General features: G+C 51.5%; 1 protein-coding gene across 1 annotated transcript in view; it reads left to right on the top strand.

Annotated features, from left to right (window-relative positions):
• Positions 1–1469: 1469 nt before the first annotated feature.
• Positions 1470–20268, top strand: part of upk2 (uroplakin 2) — an 83504-nt gene continuing 64705 nt past the window's right edge. Inside the window, exon 1 of the mRNA XM_070893176.1 lies at positions 1470–1539. The gene's annotated coding sequence lies outside the window, so the exon portion shown is untranslated. The remainder of the gene's footprint in view (positions 1540–20268) is intronic.

The following is a 20268-nucleotide window of genomic DNA, read 5'->3' as shown; positions in this document are numbered from 1 at the left end:
GTCTGTTCAGCCTGCCATTGTCTCTGTTGGAGACTTACTCTTGGGTCTATTGCTGCCTGGGGCATGTCGAACTGCCCTTGCCTGCCTGCGGGGCTCTGTGTCGCGTTTATGATATTGACTCCCAGATCCATCGCCACGTTGAAGGCAGAATTGTGCGCGTATATTATCTTGGTTTCCTCCTCCCCCACCATAAAAGTCTGAGCCATCAACGCCACCACTTCCAAGGTCAAGTCCTTGGTCTCAATTAGCTTTCTGAAAATCCTGGCATGACCGATGCCCTCAATAAAGAAATCCCTGAGCATCTCCCCCCTGCAGGCGTCTGTGAACTTACAGAGGCTGGCCAAGCGCTGGAGGTCCGCAACGAAATCCGGTATGCTCTGTCCTTCCCGACATCGGTGGGTATAGAATCTGTGCCGGACCATGTGTACGCTGCTCACTGGTTTGAGGTGCTCACCGATTAGTTTGCTGAGCTCTTCAAAGGTTTTGTTCGCCGGCTTCTCGGGTGCTCGCAGGTCTTTCATGAGCACGTAAGTCTTGGGTCCACAGCTGGTCAGCAGATGAGCCCTTCGCTTGTCGGCCGCTGCATCTCCCAGCCAATCCTTCGTGACAAAACTCTGCTGGAACCTCTCAATGAAATCGTCCCAGTCCTCACCAACACAGTACCGTTCATCTGTGCTACCGGTGGCCATTCTCGTGGGTCGTTGATTCCAGTTTCTCGTCACCAATGTAAAGTCCTTACACAATACCACAAATCCACACGAGGCACATTCTATGGACAAGGTCACTCCATGACCTGAACCTTTATTCACAGGACCAAGAAGTGATGACCCTGCGAGGGTCCTCCCTTTATATACCTGGATGACCAGGTAAGGAGTGTCTCCCACAAGTTCACCCCCTGTGGTCAAGGTGTGTATTTCTTACGTATATACAGTATTGCAGTGTTGTTACATACAGGTTACATACATGACACTATCCACTCTATCTGTTCCCCTTAATGTCTTTAAAACTTCAATCAAATCTTTCCATAACCTTCTGAATTCAACACCTAGTTTGTGCAATCTCTCCTCGTAACTTAACCTTGGAGTTCGGGTATCAGTCTGGTAAACCTACTCTGCACTCCCTCCAAGGCCAATATATCGTGTGGGGCCCAGAACTGCTCACAGTACTCCAGGTGTGGTCTAACCAGGGTTTTGTACAACTGCAGCATGACTTCTACCTGCTTGATTCTAGTCTTCTAGATATAAAGGCCAGCATTCCATTAGCCTTTTGATTATTTTCTATTCCTGTTGATGAGATTTTAATGATCGATGTACCTGTACCCCTGTGTACAGCACAGCGACAGCTCACTGAACAACAACACCTGCAATTATACAGCGCCTTCAACACAGGAAAACGTCCTAAGTCACGTCACAAGAATGATTAACAAACACAATTTGACACTTAACCTCCTAAAGGGGCCCGAGAATCGGAGGAGCCACAGGAGCAGGGTCAAAAAGTTAAAAAAAATCTAAATCGAAGTGTGCCGTCACAGCCAAGCGGGTAAGTGATTGGCTGGTGGATTTGTGAGTATTTTTCTTTTTCTTTTCAGTAGGAAACCTTTGGAATTGTTGTAAGTAGCATCTGCCAGTAAATATATGTGATCTTTATTATCTAAGGAGAGCCAGTTAATTGAGTCGGCTGTTTGTTGAGTAGTTGCTGGGTGTGTTGTGCTAAGGTTTAGAGTTTAGTTCACTGGATAGTTGCGAGTGTAACTAGAAGGATGGCAGGGCAGTTCAGTCCCGTGGATTGCACATCCTGTGGCATGTGGGAAATCCTGGATGCTTTGCGCAGCCGGGACGACCACGTGTGCAGGAGGTGTCTCCGGCTGCACCAACTCTAGCTCAGTGTTTTGAAGCTTGAGCGGCAGCTGGGGACACTGCGGTGCATCCGCAAGACTGAGAGCTACGTGGATAGCACGTTTCTAGAGGTGGTCACCCCACAGTTTAAGAGTGTGTAGGCAGATAGGGTTTGGGTGACTCCTGGACAGAACAGGAGGACTAGGCAGGTAGTGCAGGAGTCCACTGAGTCCATCTCGCTCTCCAACCGGTACTCTGTTCTAAGTGCCGGTGGGGGCGATGGTGGCTCTGGGGAGTATAGCCAGAGCCTAGTCCATGGCACCACGGGCTCCAGGATGGTATGTTGCCTTCCTGCTGCCAGGGTCAAGGATGTTGCTGAGCGGCTGCAGGGCATTCTGGGGGGAGAGGGTGAACAGCCAGAGGTTGTGGTCCACATCAGCACCAATGACATAGGTAGGAAGAGGCAGGCAGAGTTTAGGGAGCTAGGAGAGAGATTAAAAAGCAGGACCTCAAAGGTAGTAATCTCCGAATTACTCCCAGTGCCACGAGCTAGTGAGTACAGAAATAGAGGATAGAGCAGATGAATACGTGGCTGGAGAGATGGTGCAGGCGGGAGGGCTTTCGTTTCCTGAGGCATTGGGACCACTTCTGGGGGAGGTGGGACCTGTACAAGCCGGACGGGTTGCACCTCAACAGAGCTGGGACCAATATCCTCACGGGGGGGGGGATTTGCTAGTGCTGTTGGGGAGGGTTTAAACTAGCTTGGCAGGGGGATGGGAACATGAAACTAGATTCACTAGGGAGGGGAGTAAAGCTGAAATTAGAAAGCAAAAATAAAGAAAGAGAGTTTGAAGGAGAGAGGAAGCAAGCAGGTAAAACAGGTAAAAAAACAAACTTAAAGGCACTTTGGCTAAATGCACGTAGCATTTGTAACAAAATAGATGAGTTGACGGCATAAATTGAGACAAATGGGTATGATCTGATCGCCATTACAGAGACGTGGTTGCAAGGTGACCAGGACTGGGAATTAAATATTCAGGGGTATTTGATAATCCGGAAGGACAGACAGAAAGGAAAAGGAGATGGGGTAGATCTATTGATAAAGGATAGAATCACTGCAATAGTAAGAAACGATATTGGCTCAAATGATAAGTGTTAGGTCTGTAATGCACTTATAAATGACTCCACAAGGCAATGTGAATGTGTTGTACTCAAACTGTAGTGACCTTGGTCCTTTATTCCAAACTCCAGAATGAGGCAGCTGCATGGTGGCTCCCCTTTTATACAACCCCTGCTACCAGGGCATGAAACCCCGGTCTCCACCAGTTGCACCCTCTAGTGGTGCCAGTATGTATCTATACAGTGTAAACCTTATTGATAGTACATCAGGTAAACAAGTCCCCATCTTATGCAACTATACAGTGGCTACACAGAGAGAATATCTATAGCCTGCATATATAACATCACTCTCCTTTGTGCCAATTACCTTTGCACTATGTGCTCTGGCTTAGCTCTCCCCAGACTTAAGTGCCAATAGCCCTTGCACCTTGGCTGTGCTTTGGCTTGGCTCTCTCCCTGTTAACCCCCAAGTCCTTTTGCCACAACGTTAGGTAGTGTTTACCAGTTTGGATGGTTCGATGATGCAGTGGAGGTTGCAGTGGGTTCTGGGAGTGATCCATGTGTGTGTCCATGGCTACTTACATCCATTTCCTCTGTCCTCCCCCACAGCGAGATCATGCAGCTGGCCCATTACATTTATATACAGGATCAGACGCAGTGCAAGTACAAAGAAAGGAAGAAAAACTTTTTTTTTACAGTTTGTATCATGACACCTTGGTTCAGTGACTTATATTCATTACGTTTTACGGTCATGTGCCAGAATTGGGAAGATTGCATAATTAGTTCAGTCATGGTCAGTACTGAGGTAGCAGTACAGGTATGCGGGGACGCTAGTTCCATGCAACTGGACGGTGTCCTAGTCGTCTGATGGCGCCGCTGCACACCATGCCAGCAAGGTGGGCTAGGTTCACTCACCTTGCCAGGACTCAGGGCCTTTGCCGTTGCCTAGTGGTGGCCTCCTTATTCTCCTTTGAAGGCTGCAGAATCTTCTGCCTGCTCTCTAACGGTGTTGGGAACCTGGCTGTTCCAGGTCCCGTTTGGGGAACTCGTTGGTTCTGACTTTTTGCTCCCGGACATGGTCGAGGTAGCGGCTGGGTCTGGGGGCTGCGCCGTCTCCATCCGGGTGGTGAGCAACGGCGGCCGATTACGCGTATTGATGCCGTTTTTGTTTCCAGGTCTGTGGCAAATTGTGCCATCGGCTGCCTGCAGCATGGGATAGACCTGGGGCAGGGTATCAGGATCAGTGCCTTCACCCTTCTGAGGTCGCTGGCCTATAACTTGTGCGGACACCTGGGACAGGGCATCAGCATCAGCGTCTTTACCCTCCCGAATTCGCTTGCTTGCTACTTTTAGGAACACTCTATTCCCGACATCTCGCAACAACATTTTGTTCACAATCTTAATCGGTTCGTTACATTGATTGCCATGCATACAATGTCTCTTTAAGTTCAATTGTTTGCAGGTCTCCTTTAAAAGAATCCTGCTGGCTTTGCCCCTGTCAAATCCTTTGTTAGACACCACGTGTTGGTCCCTCAGCGTTGCACCTCTTGATCTGGCCGCAGCCATCTTTTTTTCCAGCCACGCTGCCCCTCGCTGCAGCAGGGACACCACCTTGCCTCTGTCCTCGAGGTCGACTGCCTTGATCTTTCTCTCCTGCGATTCTGCCACAAAAGCTGGAAGAGTGCCTGTGAATTCGATCTTCCTCCCCAGGAGTCCTGCCACTGGAGCTGGGAAGGTACTTTTAGGTTGTTCCGGTCGGATCATTGCCACACAGTCGTGATGGACGGTCTGTGCCTCAGGAGCTGCGCTGGTCTGTTCTCTGGTGCCTGGCCCAAGCGAAGGTGAGGTTTTGCTCTGCCTCTGAGCATGGAGGACATCGATTGCTGGACTGAAGAGATCTTCCCATTTCCACTGGATCTTCCCCATCAACCTTCTTCTGAGTAGCATTGGGACCTTCACCTGCAACAAGCCACAGAGGTAACTTGTGCACCACGCCATTATGGATTACACTTATATCCGCACCACCAAGGATTGGGATCGGCTCCTTGGTGTAGGTGCGCAACTTTTCCTGTACTGGAACCAGCTCGGGTCGTTTTTCGTTCCATAGCCTCTCAAAGGCATCCTGGCTAATCACTGACTGGCTTGTTCCCGTGTCCACTTCCATGAAGACTGGAACACCGTTTATCTTGACTTCCATCTTCACTAGAAGACAAATGGTGGTACACGTATACACTCCATACACTTCTTCTTGGGGCTGAGCTGCCTCTCTGGCCAAATCATCATACTCCCCGCTGGATTCAAAGTCGTCTACCGACTCCTCTGCTAGACAGTGAGTCGTATTTCTTTCACACATACGCTGGAGGTAGCCCTTCGTGTTACAGGCTTTGCATACGTACTCAGCAAACCGACACTGGTGAGCCCTATGGTTTCCTCTGCAACGCCAGCATGGTGCTACTCAATTAGCACCCCTCGGCAGACTCTGAGTTCTGGAACCCTGAGGTCTGTGCTCTCTGCCCTGGGCAGGGCCACGTTCTACAGTCTTGCCTGTGAAAGACACAATTCTGTGTACGGTACTTGCCGGGTTTGAGTCCACAGGATGAATAATTTGCTTGGTGCTGTAGGTCGAGGTCATGAATGCCTGATTGAAGCTGATGGCCTTCTGCAGGTTGACCGTGATGTCGGCAGATAGTAGCTTGTGAAGGAGGCCCTCGAGGCCAATTCCTATAACGAAGATGTCTCGCACTGCTTCGTTGAGGTGCGTGCCGAAATCACACGGTGCCGCAAGTCTCCTGAGGTCGGCAGCATATTTTGTAATCTCCTGGCCCTCAGGTCTGCAGTGAGTGTAAAATCTGTGCCTGGCCGTGAGGATGCTCTCTTTTGGTTTTAGTTGGTTGCGAATTAGTTCAGTCAGCTCATCGTATGTCTTATCCGTGGCCTTCGTGGGTGCCAGCAAGTCCCTGACGAGGCGGTAGACCTCGAGCCCACAACTGGTCAGCAGTATAGCCTTGCGCTTCTCCACCAATGTGCCCGTCTCCCCTGCCAGGTCGTTTGACACAAAATATAGCTCGAGCCTTTCCATGAAGGCATCTCAATCATCACCCTCTGCGAAGTCTTTTAGTGCGCCAAAGGTAGCCATAATCGCCAGTTATTATGTCTGTAATGTACTTATGAATGACTCAAACTGTAGTGACCTTGGTCCTTTAGTCGTAACTCCAGAGTGAGGCAGCCTCATGGTGGCTCCCCTTTTATACAGCCCCTGCCACCAGGGCAGAAAACCCCGGTCTCCACCAGTTGCACCCTCTAGTGGTGCCAGCATGTATATACACAGTGTAAACCTTATTGATAGTACATCAGGTAAACAAGTCTCCACTCCATCTTATGCAACTATACAGTGACTACACAGAGAGTATACCTATAGTCTGCATGTATAACATTAAGGGTGTTGAAACAGTTTGGGTGGAGATAAGGAACAATAATGGGAAAAAAAATTACTGTTGGGCGTAGTCTATAGGCCCCCTAACAGTAGCAACTCTGTTGGTTGGAGCATAAACCAGGAGATAGTGGGGACTTGTAAAAAGGGAACAGCAATAATCCTGGGTAATTTTAACCTCCATAGTGATTGGATATATCAAATTGGTCAGGGTAGCCTTGAGGAGGAGCTCATAGAGTGCGTAAGGGACGGGTTCCTTGAGCAGTACGTAATGGAACCAACCAGGGGGCAGGCTATCTTAGATCTGGTCCTGTGTAATGAGACAGGATTAATAAACAATCCTCTAGTAAAGGATCCCCTCGGAATGAGTGATCATAGAATGATTGAATTTCAAATTCAGATGGAGGGTGGGAAAGTTGGATCTCTAACCAGCGTACTAAGCCTAAATAAAAGAGACTATGAAGGTATGAGGGCAGAGTTGGGTAAAGTGGACTGGGAAAATAGATTAAAATGTAGGACGGTTGATGAACAGTGGTATATGTTATGTATGAATAAAGAGTCTGACTGGATACTGTGAGCTCAAAGTAAATTGTGACCGTAGTCTTTTATTGCAGGTCTCCAGAGTGCCTCTCCAGCCTGTGAAGCCTCCTTAAGTAACTGTGCTCCCCAGGGATTGTGGGACCCCTTGGGACTCCAGGGGATGAGCCCTCTGTTGGCTATACGAGGTATATACAGGTTTACATATATAACAACACTCCCTCCGCCCCCCCCCCTCAAAGTCAATAGTGTAACTATTTACAGGGTGAGTTGATATGGGGCCTTTCTTTCCCTGGTTGATTGTCTCGGTGCAAATGCTGGTTTTGGTGAATCGTTTGTTGGGCCCTCGCTGGGCTCTGTGCAGCTGGCCTTGCTGTGCTGCCTGGTGTGGGGAGTCCTGCTGGGCTGCTGCGGGTGATGGGTTCTGCTTCGTGGCCAACCTCGGTGTCAGTTGCCACTGGTGTGTATGTTGGGGGGGGTCAAAAAAGGTAGGGTCCAAGGTGGGTTGCTCAGGATAGTCCGTGAATCTGAGTTTGATTTGGTCCAAGTGTTTCTGGTGAATGAGTCCATTTGAAAGTTTGACCCGAAACACCCTGCTCCCCTTTTTGGCCACAATGGTGCTGGGAAGCCACTTGGGACCTTGTCCATAGTTCAACAAAAAAAAAGGATCGTTGATTTCAATTTTGCATGACACATTTACACTATAATAAGAACATAAGAACATAAGAATTAGGAACAGGAGTAGGCCATCTAGCCCCTCGAGCCTGCTCCACCATTCAACAAGATCATGGCTGATCTGGCCGTGGACTCAGCTCCACTTACCCGCCCGCTCCCCGTAACCCTTAATTCCCTTATTGGTTAAAAAAAATCTATCTATCTGTGACTTGAATACATTCAATGAGCTAGCCTCAACTGCTTCCTTGGGCAGAGAATTCCACAGATTCACAACCCTCTGGGAGAAGAAATTCCTTCTCAACTCGGTTTTAAATTGGCTCCCCTGTATTTTGAGGCTGTGCCCCCTAGTTCTAGTCTCCCCGACCAGTGGAAACAACCTCTCTGCGTCTATCTTGTCTATCCCTTTCATGATTTTAAATGTTTCTATAAGATCACCCCTCATCCTTCTGAACTCCAATGAGTAAAGACCCAGTCTACTCAATCTATCATCTTAAGGCAAGCCCCTCATCTCCGGAATCAGCCTAGTGAATCGTCTCTGTACCCCCTCCAAAGCTAGTATATCCTTCCTTAAGTAAGGTGACCAAAACTGCACGCAGTACTCCAGGTGTGGCCTCACCAATACCCTATACAGTTGCAGCAGGACCTCCCTGCTTTTGTACTCCATCCCTCTCGCAATGAAGGCCAACATTCCATTCACCTTCCTGATTACCTGCTGCACCTGCAAACTAACTTTTTGGGATTCATGCACAAGGTTCCAAAAGAGTTTCATGCACAAGGACCCCCAGATCCCTCTGCACCTCAGCATGTTGTAATTTCTCCCCAATATTCCCTTTTACTGTTTTTTTTCCCAAGATGGATGACCTCACACTTTCCGACATTGTATTCCATCTGCCAAACCTTAGCCCATTCGCTTAACCTATCTACATCTCTTCGCAGCCTCTCTTTGTCCTCTACACAACCCGCTTTCCCACTAATCTTGGTGTCATCTGCAAATTTTGTTACACTACACTCTGTCCCCTCTTCCAGGTCATCTATGTATATTGTAAACAGTTGTGGTCCCAGCACCGATCCCTGTGGCACACCACGAACCACCGATTTCCAACCCGAAAAGGACCCATTTATCCCGACTCTCTGCTTTCTGTTCGCCAGCCAATTCTCTATCCATGCCAATACATTTCCTCTGACTCCGCGTACCTCTATCTTCTGCAGTAACCTTTTGTGTGGCACCTTATCGAATGCCTTTTGGAAATCTAAATACACCACATCCATCGCTACACCTCTATCCACCATGCTCGTTATATCCTCAAAGAATTCCAGTAAATTAGTTAAACATGATTTCCCCTTCATGAATCCATGCTGCGTCTGCTTGATTGCACTATTCCTATCTAGATGTCCCGCTATTTCTTCCTTAATGATAGTTTCAAGCATTTTCCCCACTACAGATGTTAAACTAACCGACCTATAGTTACCTGCCTTTTGTCTGCCCCCTTTTTTTAAACAGAGGCGTTACATTAGCTGCTTTCCAATCCGCTGGTACCTCCCCAGAGTCCAGAGAATTTTGGTAGATTATAACGAATGCATCTGCTATAACTTCCGCCATCTCTTTTAATACCCTGGGATGCATTTAATCAGGACCAGGGGACTTGTCTACCTTGAGTCCCATTAGCCTGTCCAGCACTACCCCCCCTAGTGATAGTGATTGTCTCAAGGTCCTCCCTTCCCACATTCCTATGACCAGCAATTTTTGGCATGGTTTTTGTGTCTTCCACTGTGAAGACCGAAGCAAAATAATTGTTTAAAGTCTCAGCCATTTTCACATGTCCCATTATAATATCTCCCTTCTCATCTTCTAAGGGACCAACATTTACTTTAGTCACTCTTTTACGTTTTATATATCTGTAAAAGCTTTTACTATCTGTTTTTATGTTTTGCGCAAGTTTACCTTCGTAATCTATCTTTCCTTTCTTTATTGCTTTTTTAGTCATTTTTTGCTGTTGTTTAAAATTTTCCCAATCTTCTAGTTTCCCACTAACCTTGGCCACCTTATACGCATTGGTCTTTGATTTGATACTCTCCTTTATTTCCTTGGTTATCCATGGCTGGTTATCCCTTCTCTTACCACTCATTCGAGCGGATCTTTTACTAGGAGATCGTTTATTTTTCCTGTCTCATTACACAGGACCAGATCTAAGATCGCTTGCTCCCTTGTAGGTTCTGTAACATACTGTTCTAAGAAACAATCCCGTATGCATTCTATGAATTCCTCCTCCAGGCTACCCCGTGCGATTTGATTTGACCAATCGATATGTAGGTTAAAATCCCACATGACTACTGCCGTTCCTTTTTCACATGCCTCCATTATTCCCTTGATTATTGCCCGCCCCACTGTGAAGTTATTATTTGGGGGCCTATACACTACACCCACCAGTGACTTTTTCCCCTTACTATCTCTAATCTCCACCCACAATGATTCAACATTTTGTTCATTAGAGCCAATATCGTCTCTCACAACTGCCCTGATATCATCCTTTATTAACCTCCTTTCCTTTCTTGTCTATCTTTCCGAATCATCAGATACCCCTGTATGTTTAATTCCCAGTCTTGGCCACCCTGCAACCATGTTTCTGTAATGGCCACCAAATCATACCCATTTGTAATGATTTGTGCCGTCAACTCACTCACTTTATTTCGAATGCTGCGTGCGTTTAGGTAGAGTGTTTTAATCCTAGTTTTTAAACCATGATTTTTAGTTTTGACCCCTCCTGCAGCCCTTTTATATTCAGTGGCCCTTTTTGGTTTTTGCCTTGGGTTTCTCTGCCCTCCACTTTTACTTATCTCCTTTCTGTCTTTTGCTTTTGTCTCCTTTTTGTTTCCCTCTGTCTCCCTGCATTGGTTCCCATCCCCCTGCCATATTAGTTTAACTCCTCCCCAACAGCACTAGCAAACACTCCCCCTAGGACATTGGTTCCGGTCCTGCCCAGGTGCAGACCGTCCGGTTTGTACTGGTCCCAGTCCCCCAGAACCGGTTCCAATGCCCCAGGAATTTGAATCCCTCCCTGCTGCACCACTGCTCAAGCCACGTATTCATCTGCGCTATCATGCGATTCCTACTCTGACTAGCACGTGGCACTGGTAGCAATCCCGAGATTACTACTTTTGAGATCCTACTTTTTAATTTAGCTCCTAGCTCCTTAAATTTGTCTCGTAGGACCTCATCCCTTTTTTTACCTATGTCGTTGGTACCAATGTGCATCACTGTTCTCCCTCCCTTTTTAGAATGTCCTGCACCCGCTCCGAGACATCCTTGACCCTTGCACCAGGGAGGCAACATACCATCCTGGAGTCTCGGTTGCGGCTGCAGAAACGCCTATCTATTCCCCTTACAATCGAATCCCCTATCACTATCGCTCTCCCACTCTTTTTCCTGCCCTCCTGTGCAGCAGAGCCAGCCATGGTGCCATGAACTTGGCTGCTGCTGCCCTCCCCTGATGAGTCATCCCCCTCATCAGTACTCAAAACAGTATATCTGTTTTGCAGGGGGATGACCGCAGGGGACCCCTGCACTACCTTTCTTGCACTACTCTTCCTGCTGGTCTTCCATTCCCTATCTGGCTGTGGACCCTTCACCTGCGGTAAGACCAACTCGCTACACGTGCTACTCACGTCATTCTCAGCATCGTGGATGCTCCAGAGTGAATCCACCATCAGCTCCAATTCCACAACGCGGACCGTCAGGAGCTGGAGGCGGATACACTTCCCGCACACGTAGTCGTCAGGAACACCGGAAGTGTCCCTGAGTTCCCACATGGTACAGGAGGAGCATATCACGTGACCGAGCTCTCCTGCCATGACTTAACCCTTAGATACACTTAAATTGGCAACAACAATGTTAACAGGTTACTCACTGTTATAGAAGAGAAAAAAGAAAAACTACTCACCAATCCAGCCAATCACTTACCGCCTTGGCTGTGACGTCACCTTTCTGTTTCTTTCTACTTCTTTTTTGCCTTCTCCCTGTAGCTGTATGACCAGAAACTGTGCTGCAAACAGAATGCATGATAGCTGTTCAAAGGGAAGTGGATAGATATTTTTAAAAGAAGGATTTCAAATTATATGAGGAATGGGACTAAGGGGATCAGTAGAGGAGGCACCTTCAGGAGAGGAGGGATGCTGTACCCCAGTGAGGGGGGGACCCGTACCCCAGTGAGGGGGGAGACCCGTACCCCATTGAGAGTCAGTACCTTCAGGGGAGGGGGGGTACCCGTACCCCAGTGAGGGGGGGACGAGTACCCCAGTGAGGGGGGGACCCGTACCCCAGTGAGGGGGGGACGAGTACCCCAGTGAGGGGGGGACCCGTACCCCATTGAGAGTCAGTACCTTCAGGGGAGGGGGGAGACCCGTACCCCAGTGAGGGGGGGGACCCGTACCCCAGTGAGGGGGGGGACCCGTACCCCAGTGAGAGTCAGTACCTTCAGGGGAGGGGGGGTACCCGTACCCCAGTGAGAGTCAGTACCTTCAGGGGAGGGGGGAGACCCGTACCCCATTGAGAGTCAGTACCTTCAGGGGAGGGGGGGGGACCCGTACCCCAATGAGGGGGGCGACCCGTACCCCAGTGAGGGGGTACCTGTGCCCCATTGAGAGTCAGTACCTTCAGGGGAGGGGGGAGACCCGTACCCCAGTGAGGGGGTACCTATGCCCCATTGAGAGTCAGTACCTTCAGGGGAGGGGGGAGACCCGTACCCCAGTGAGGGGGTACCTGTGCCCCAGTGAGAGTCAGTACCTTCAGGGGAGGGGGGAGGGGCCCGTACCCCAGTGAGAGTCAGTACCTTCAGGGGAGGGGGGGGGGGCCCGTACCCCAGTGAGAGTCAGTACCTTCAGGGGAGGGGGGGGGGCCCGTACCCCAGTGAGAGTCAGCACCTTCAGGGGAGAGGGGAGACCCGTACCCCAGTGAGAGTCAGCACCTTCAGGGGAGAGGGGAGACCCGTACCCCAGTGAGAGTCAGCACCTTCAGGGGAGGCGGGGGACCCGTACCCCAATGAGGGGGGGACCCGTACCCCAGTGAGAGTCAGAGAGAATTTGATGGGCAATAGAAACATAGAAACATAGAAAATAGGTGCAGGAGTAGGCCATTCAGCCCTTCTAGCCTGCACCACCATTCAATGAGTTCATGGCTGAACATGCAACTTCAGTATCCCCTTCCTGCTTTCTCGCCATACCCCTTGATCCCCCTGGTAGTAAGGACTTCATTTAACTCCTTTGTGAATATATTTAGTGAATTGGCCTCAACTACTTTCTGTGGTAGAAAATTCCACAGGTTCACCACTCTCTGGGTGAAGAAATTCCTCCTCATCTCGGTCCTAAATGGCTTCCCCCTTATCCTTAGACTGTGTCCCCTGGTTCTGGACTTCCCCAACATTGGGAACATTCTTCCTGCATCTAACCTGTCTAACCCCGTCAGAATTTTAAACGTTTCTATGAGGTCCCCTCTCATTCTTCTGAACTCCTGTGAATACAAGCCCAGTTAATCCAGTCTTTCTTGATAGGTCAGTCCCGCCATCCCGGGAATCAGTCTGGTGAACCTTCGCTGCACTCCCTCAATAGCAAGAATGTCCTTCCTCAGGTTAGGAGACCAAAACTGTACACAATACTCCAGATGTGGCCTCACCAAGGCCCTGTACAACTGTAGCAACACCTCCCTGCCCCTGTACTCAAATCCCCTCGCTATGAAGGCCAACATGCCATTTGCTTTCTTAACCGCCTGCTGTACCTGCATGCCAACCTTCAATGACTGATGTACCATGACACCCAGGTCTCGTTGCACCTCCCCTTTTCCTAATCTGTCACCATTCAGATAATAGTCTGTCTCTCTGTTTTTACCACCAAAGTGGATAACCTCACATTTATCCACATTATACTTCATCTGCCATGCATTTGCCCACTCACCTAACCTATCCAAGTCACTCTGCAGCCTCATAGCATCCTCCTCGCAGCTCACACTGCCACCCAACTTAGTGTCATCCGCAAATTTGGAGATACTACATTTAATCCCCTCGTCTAAATCATTAATGTACAATGTAAACAGCTGGGGCCCCAGCACAGAACCTTGCGGTACCCCACTAATCAATGCCTGCCATTCTGAAAAGTACCCATTTACTCCTACTCTTTGCTTCCTGTCTGACAACCAGTTCTCAATCCACGTCAGCACACTACCCCCAATCCCATGTGCTTTAACTTTGCACATTAATCTCTTGTGTGGGACCTTGTCGAAAGCCTTCTGAAAGTCCAAATATACCACATCAACTGGTTCTCCCTTGTCCACTCTACTGGAAACATCCTCAAAGAATTCCAGAAGATTTGTCAAGCATGATTTCCCTTTCACAAATCCATGCTGACTTGGACCTATCATTTCACCTCTTTCCAAATGCGCTGCTATGACATCCTTAATAATTGATTCCATCATTTTACCCACTACTGAGGTCAGGCTGACCGGTCTATAATTCCCTGTTTTCTCTCTCCCTCCTTTTTTAATCTAGAAGAAGAAAAATAACGAATGCTTTTTGCAGGGCTGAGCATGCTGGAGCCCGGGGGGACTGGGTGCTGGGGGAATGGGTGCCGGGGAGACTGGGTGCTGGGGGGGCTAGGTTTAGTGGGACTGGGTGCCAAGGTGCTGGGGGGAAATGGGTGCAATGGGGATTGGGTGCTGAGGGACTGGGTGTTGGGGGGCTGGATGTTGGGGGCTGGGTGTTGGTGGGGCTGAGTGTTGGGGGGCTGTACCCCGGGTAGCTGGGTGTTGGGGGACGGGTGTTGGGGTACTCTGGGAGGGCTGTATCCCGGGGTAGCTGTGTTTTGGGGGACTGGGTGCTGGAGGAGCTGTACCCCGGGTAGCTGGGTGTTGGGGGGCTGTACCCCAGGGTAGCCGGGTGTTGGGGGGCTGTATCCCAGGGTAGCTGGGTGTTGGGGGCTGTACCCCAGGGTAGCTGGGTGTTGGGGGGCTGTACCCCAGGGTAGCTGGGTGTTGGGGTCTGTACCCCAGAGTAGCTGGGTGTTGGGGGCTGTACCCCAGAGTAGCTGGGTGTTGGGGGCTGTACCCCAGGGTAGCTGGCTGTTGGGGGCTGTACCCCAGGGTAGCTGGTGTTGGGGGCTGTACCCCAGGGTATCTGGGTGTTGGGGGCTGTACCCCAGGGTAGCTGGGTGTTGGGGGCTGTACCCCAGGGTAGCCGGGTGTTGGGGGCTGTACCCCAGGGTAGCCGGGTGTTGGGGGCTGTACCCCAGGCTAGCTGGGTGTTGGGGGGCTGTACCCCAGGGTAGCTGGGTGTTGGGGGCTGTACCCCAGGGTAGCTGGGTATTGGGGGGCTGTACCCCAGGGTAGCTGGGTGTTGGGGGCTGTACCCCAGGGTAGCTGGGTGTTGGGGGCTGTACCCCAGGCTAGCTGGGTGTTGGGGGCTGTACCCCAGGGTAGCTGGGTGTTGGGGGGCTGTACCCCAGGGTAGCTGGGTGTTGGGGGGCTGTATCCCAGGGTAGCTGGGTGTTGGGGGCTGTACCCCAGGGTAGCTGGGTGTTGGGGGGCTGTACCCCAGGGTAGCTGGGTGTTGGGGGCTGTACCCCAGAGTAGCTGGGTGTTGGGGGCTGTACCCCAGAGTAGCTGGGTGTTGGGGGCTGTACCCCAGGGTAGCTGGCTGTTGGGGGCTGTACCCCAGGGTAGCTGGGTGTTGGGGGCTGTACCCCAGGGTATCTGGGTGTTGGGGGCTGTACCCCAGGGTAGCTGGGTGTTGGGGGCTGTACCCCAGGGTAGCCGGGTGTTGGGGGCTGTACCCCAGGCTAGCTGGGTGTTGGGGGCTGTACCCCAGGGTAGCTGGGTGTTGGGGGGCTGTACCCCAGGGTAGCTGGGTGTTGGGGGCTGTACCCCAGGGTAGCTGGGTATTGGGGGGCTGTACCCCAGGGTAGCTGGGTGTTGGGGGCTGTACCCCAGGGTAGCTGGTGTTGGGAGGGCTGTACTCCAGGGTAGCTGGGTGTTGGGGGGCTGTACCCAGGGTAGCCGGGTGTTGGGGGCTGTACCCCAGGGTAGCTGGGTGTTGGGGGCTGTACCCCAGGGTAGCTGGGTGTTGGGGGCTGTACCCCAGGGTAGCTGGGTGTTGGGGGGCTGTACCCCAGGGTAGCTGGGTGTTGGAGGCTGAACCCCAGGGTAGCTGGGTGTTGGGGGCTGTACCCCAGGGTAGCTGGGTGTTGGGGGCTGTACCCCAGGGTAGCTGGGTATTGGGGGGCTGTACCCCAAGGTAGCTGGGTGTTGGGGGCTGTACCCCAGGGTAGCTGGGTGTGGGGGGCTGTACCCCAGGGTAGCTGGGTGTTGGGGGCTGTACCCCAGGGTAGCTGGGTGTTGGGGGGCTGTACCCCAGGGTAGCTGGGTGTTGGGGGGGGCTGTACCCCAGGGTAGCCGGGTGTTGGGGGCTGTACCCCAGGGTAGCTGGGTGTTGGGGGCTGTACCCCAGGGTAGCTGGGTGTTGGGGGCTGTACCCCAGGGTAGCTGGGTGTTGGGGGCTGTACCCCAGGGTAGCTGGGTGTGGGGGGCTGTACCCCAGGGTAGCTGGGTGTTGGGGGCTGTATCCCAGGGTAGCTGGGTGTTGGGGGGCTGTACCCCAGGGTAGCTGGGTGTTGGGGGGGCTGTACCCCAGGGTAGCCGGGTGTTGGGGGCTGTACCCCAGGGTAGCTGGGTGTTAGGGGCTGTACCCCAGGGTAGCTGGGTGTTGGGGGCTGTACCCCAGGGTAGCTGGGTGTTGGGGGGCTGTACCCCAGGGTAGCTGGGTGTTGGGGGCTGTACCCCAGGGTAGCTGGGTGTTGGGGGCTGTACCCCAGGGTAGCTGGGTGTTGGGGGGCTGTACCCCAGGGTAGCTGGGTGTTGGAGGGCTGTACCCCAGGGTAGCTGGGTGTTGGGGGCTGTACCCCAGGGTAGCTGGGTGTTGGAGGGCTGTACCCCAGGGTAGCTGGGTGTTGGGGGCTGTACCCCAGGGTAGCTGGGTGTTGGGGGGCTGTACCCCAGGGTAGCTGGGTGTTGGAGGGCTGTACCCCAGGGTAGCTGGGTGTTGGAGGGCTGTACCCCAGGGTAGCCGGGTGCCCAGCTGCCTCTCGGTAAAGACTCGGCATGGTGGTGTGGTGGGTCAGCCGTCAAGCTGAAAATTCTCAATTACCTGAAAATAAAAATAAATAAATGACCACACTTCACCAAGACCCAAAACTCTGAGCACCAGATGAAGCTTTATTTCCAAGTGGAGGGACGTGGAGTGTAACTCCGCCCTGACCTCCTTCTGTCTGATTTCTAGCACCTTCTGCCCATACATGGCCAGGATTTCACCATCAGCAGCATTGAGGGAAACACGCTGATGTCATCGGCACACTGTGATTGACAGGCCAGCCCGGGGCTGCCAAGTGTTGCCTGGCACCAGCCAATCAACTCCAGGATTTAGAGGGAAAAAAGATCTTGCGGTCGGAAAGATCTGCAAAAAAAAATTAAATCCATAATTTTATGTGGAAGCACATTTAAATTCACCATCTGAAAGGTGGAATGGACTGAGGGACTCAGCTTGCTGCAGTGTGTGTGTCCAGTGACAGCCCAGCCTTGGCCAAGCTTAGCCGCACATCCTCCAATCCACAGGCTGACGCAACCCAAGCTTAACCTGATCTCACTACCCCCATCGGCTGTGCTCTCCAGCCCCACTGATACCCTGCTGGCATCGCCTTGGCCTTTCACCTGGATTCTCACACACACTTCCTCATTCATTCAACCTTCGTCACCAGGGCAAAGCAAAAAAACAGACCAAATTTCAACAGCTTTTTGCCTCCGAGCTTTCTTCAGCATCTGGGCATAAGCTCCAGCCATGATCTAATTGAATGTTGGCCCAGGCTCTCGTGGCTGAATGGCCAACAATAACTTGCATTTATATAGCGCCTTTAACAACAACAACAACAACTTGTATTTATATAGAGCCATTAACTCAGTAAAACGTCCCAAGGTGCTTCACAGTTCAAGCATCCGGGAAGGAGCCGAACACCTCGAGGCTCTTCACCGGGAGCACGCGGAAACCAAGCGCAAACAGCGGAAGGAGCGCACGACAACCCAAGCCCCCCACCCACCCGTCCCTCCAACCACCGTCTGCCCCACCTGTGACAGAGACTGTAGGTCCCACATTGGACTCTTCAGTCACCTGAGAACTCATGTCAGTGTGGGACTGCCGAAGAAGAAGAAAATGTCCCAACGTGCTTCACAGGAGCGTTATGAAACAACATTTGACACCAAGCCACATAAGGAGATATTAGGGCAGGTGGCCAAAAGCTTGGTCAAAGAGGTCGGTTTAAAAGAGTGTCTTAAAGGAGGAGAGAGAGGTGGAGAGGTTTAGGGAGGGAGTTCCAGAGCTTGGGACCTTGGCAGCTGAATGGTGGAGCGATTATAATCCGGGAGTTCCTGCCCCCAAGCTAACACAATGCTCAGAGCTCCACATGTCTGGGCCTTCGGTCACGTTTCACAGTTGAGCTTCTAACTGAGATGGTTATGGAAGCTTTTCCCATGGCTGAATGTGTCAGTGAGCCAGCTACTGTGGGCTGGACCAGCATCGACCCTCAGTCTGCACCGAATGAGCCATAGGAGCTGCAACTCCTCAATCTGTCTCACTGCCCTGGACAAGGCAGGGAAAACTCTGCCGGAATTGCATTCCTGATCACTCCTACCGGAGTGAGTGTGCCTGGGAATGTGTGGTTATGTGTGTGTGCGTGAATGTATGTCTGGGGATGCATGTGTGTGTGTGTGCTTATAGACACAGGGAAATTCCAGGTACTGCAGGGAGCGAGAGAAAGAGATTATAGAGAGAGAGAGAGAGAGACAGACAGAGAGGTAAGAGATACAGACAGGGAGAGCGAAAGACGAATAGAGAGAAATGGAGAGAGAAACAGAGACAGAGTCAGAATGGGAGAGAAAAAGAGAGAGATAGAGAGACAGAGGGAAAACATAGAGTGAGAGAGACAAACAATGGGAGAGAAAACACACAGACCAAGAGAGAAACAGCAAGAGAGAGACAGAGAGAGGACTTTTATGTTGCCTTAGCTGAATGGAGTCCAGGGAGTGGGGGAGGGGTGGTAGTTACTGTTACTGCACCGCTCTGCTCAAACATCCCAACTTTCCAATACACTGGAACAGCCACGGACAGGATCAGTGAAAAAGTTACAGCACCTGGAAAAAAATCAGAGCTTCTGACAGGAAAATCACACCGAACCCAGCTCCAGAAACAATCCTTACTTTTTGGGCAAAGCTTTAACACTGAGTGATTCTGACTACACATCAGGCTGGGCTATATTTAGAAGGCAAATCCCAGCCAAGTATAAGCAGCCCTGGGGAAAAGAATTGGAGAAAAAAGGACTGAGAATTGAGCCGATGTAAAATAAAACCAGCGAAAGAAAGCAGAGTGTGGAGGAAGATTGGTGAATGCGAAAGGGAGCTGGAATGGAGAGTTAAGATTCTGATACCAGCCTCTGCACAGTCCCCACTCAGACAGGCTGAGGGAGTGAGTGCTCAATCACAGCGTTCACCGCACTGGGCTAGGAAACTACTGACAACCGGAACAACAAGCTGATCATCTGTCACTCAAACACAGTCCCACCGAAACCTGGGGTCCCCACCCCCCCCAGAGTCACAGCGCCTTCACAATGCGAGAAGGGGTGGGGACTGGGATGCAGAGAAAGAAAGTCTTACATTTCTATAGCACCTTTCACGACCACCGGACGTCCCAAAGTGCTTTACAGCCAATGAAGTACTTTTTGAAATGTAGTCACCGTTGCATGGTGGGAATCGCAGCAGCCAACGTGCGCACAGCAAGCTCCCACAAACAGCAACGTGATAATGACCCAGTAATCTGTTTTTGTTATGTTGATTGAGGGATAAATATTGGTCAAGACACCGGGGAGAACTCCCCTACACTTCTTCGAAATAGTGCCATGGGACCTTTTACATCTATCTGAGAGAGCAAACAGGGCCTCAGTTTAACATCTCATCCGAAAGACGGCACCTCCGACAGTGTGGTCCTCCCTCAGCACTGCCCCTCTGACAGTACGGCACTCCCTCAGCACTGCCCCTCCGACAGTGTGGTCCTCCCTCAGCACTGCCCCTCTGACAGTACGGCACTCCCTCAGCACTGCACCTCCGACAGTGCGGCGCTCCCTCAGCACTGCCCCTCTGACAGTGCGGCGCTCCCTCAGCACTGCCCCTCCGACAATGCGGCCCTCCCTCAGCACTGCCCCTCTGACAGTACGGCACTCCCTCAGCACTGCCCCTCCGACAGTGCGGCGCTCCCTCAGCACTGCCCCTCTGACAGTGCGGCGCTCCCTCAGTACTGCCCCTCTGACAGTGCGGCGCTCCCTCAGTACTGCCCCTCCGACAGTGCGGTGCTCCCTCAGTACTGCCCCTCCGACAGTGCGGCGCTCCCTCAGTACTGTCCCTCTGACAGTGCGGCGCTCCCTCAGTACTGACCCTCCGACAGTGTGGCACTCCCTCAGTACTGCCCCTCCGACAGTGCGGCGCTCCCTCAGTACTGTCCCTCCGACAATGCAGCGTTCCCTCAGTACTGTCCCTCCGACAGTGCGGCACTCCCTCAGCACCGCCCCTCCAACCGTTCAGCACTTCCTCAGCACGAG

This window comes from Pristiophorus japonicus, chromosome 11 (genome assembly GCF_044704955.1).
Source record: "Pristiophorus japonicus isolate sPriJap1 chromosome 11, sPriJap1.hap1, whole genome shotgun sequence".
Lineage (NCBI taxonomy): Eukaryota > Metazoa > Chordata > Chondrichthyes > Pristiophoridae > Pristiophorus > Pristiophorus japonicus.
Note: the sequence above shows the minus strand (reverse complement) of the source record. Positions and strands in the feature narration are given on the sequence as shown.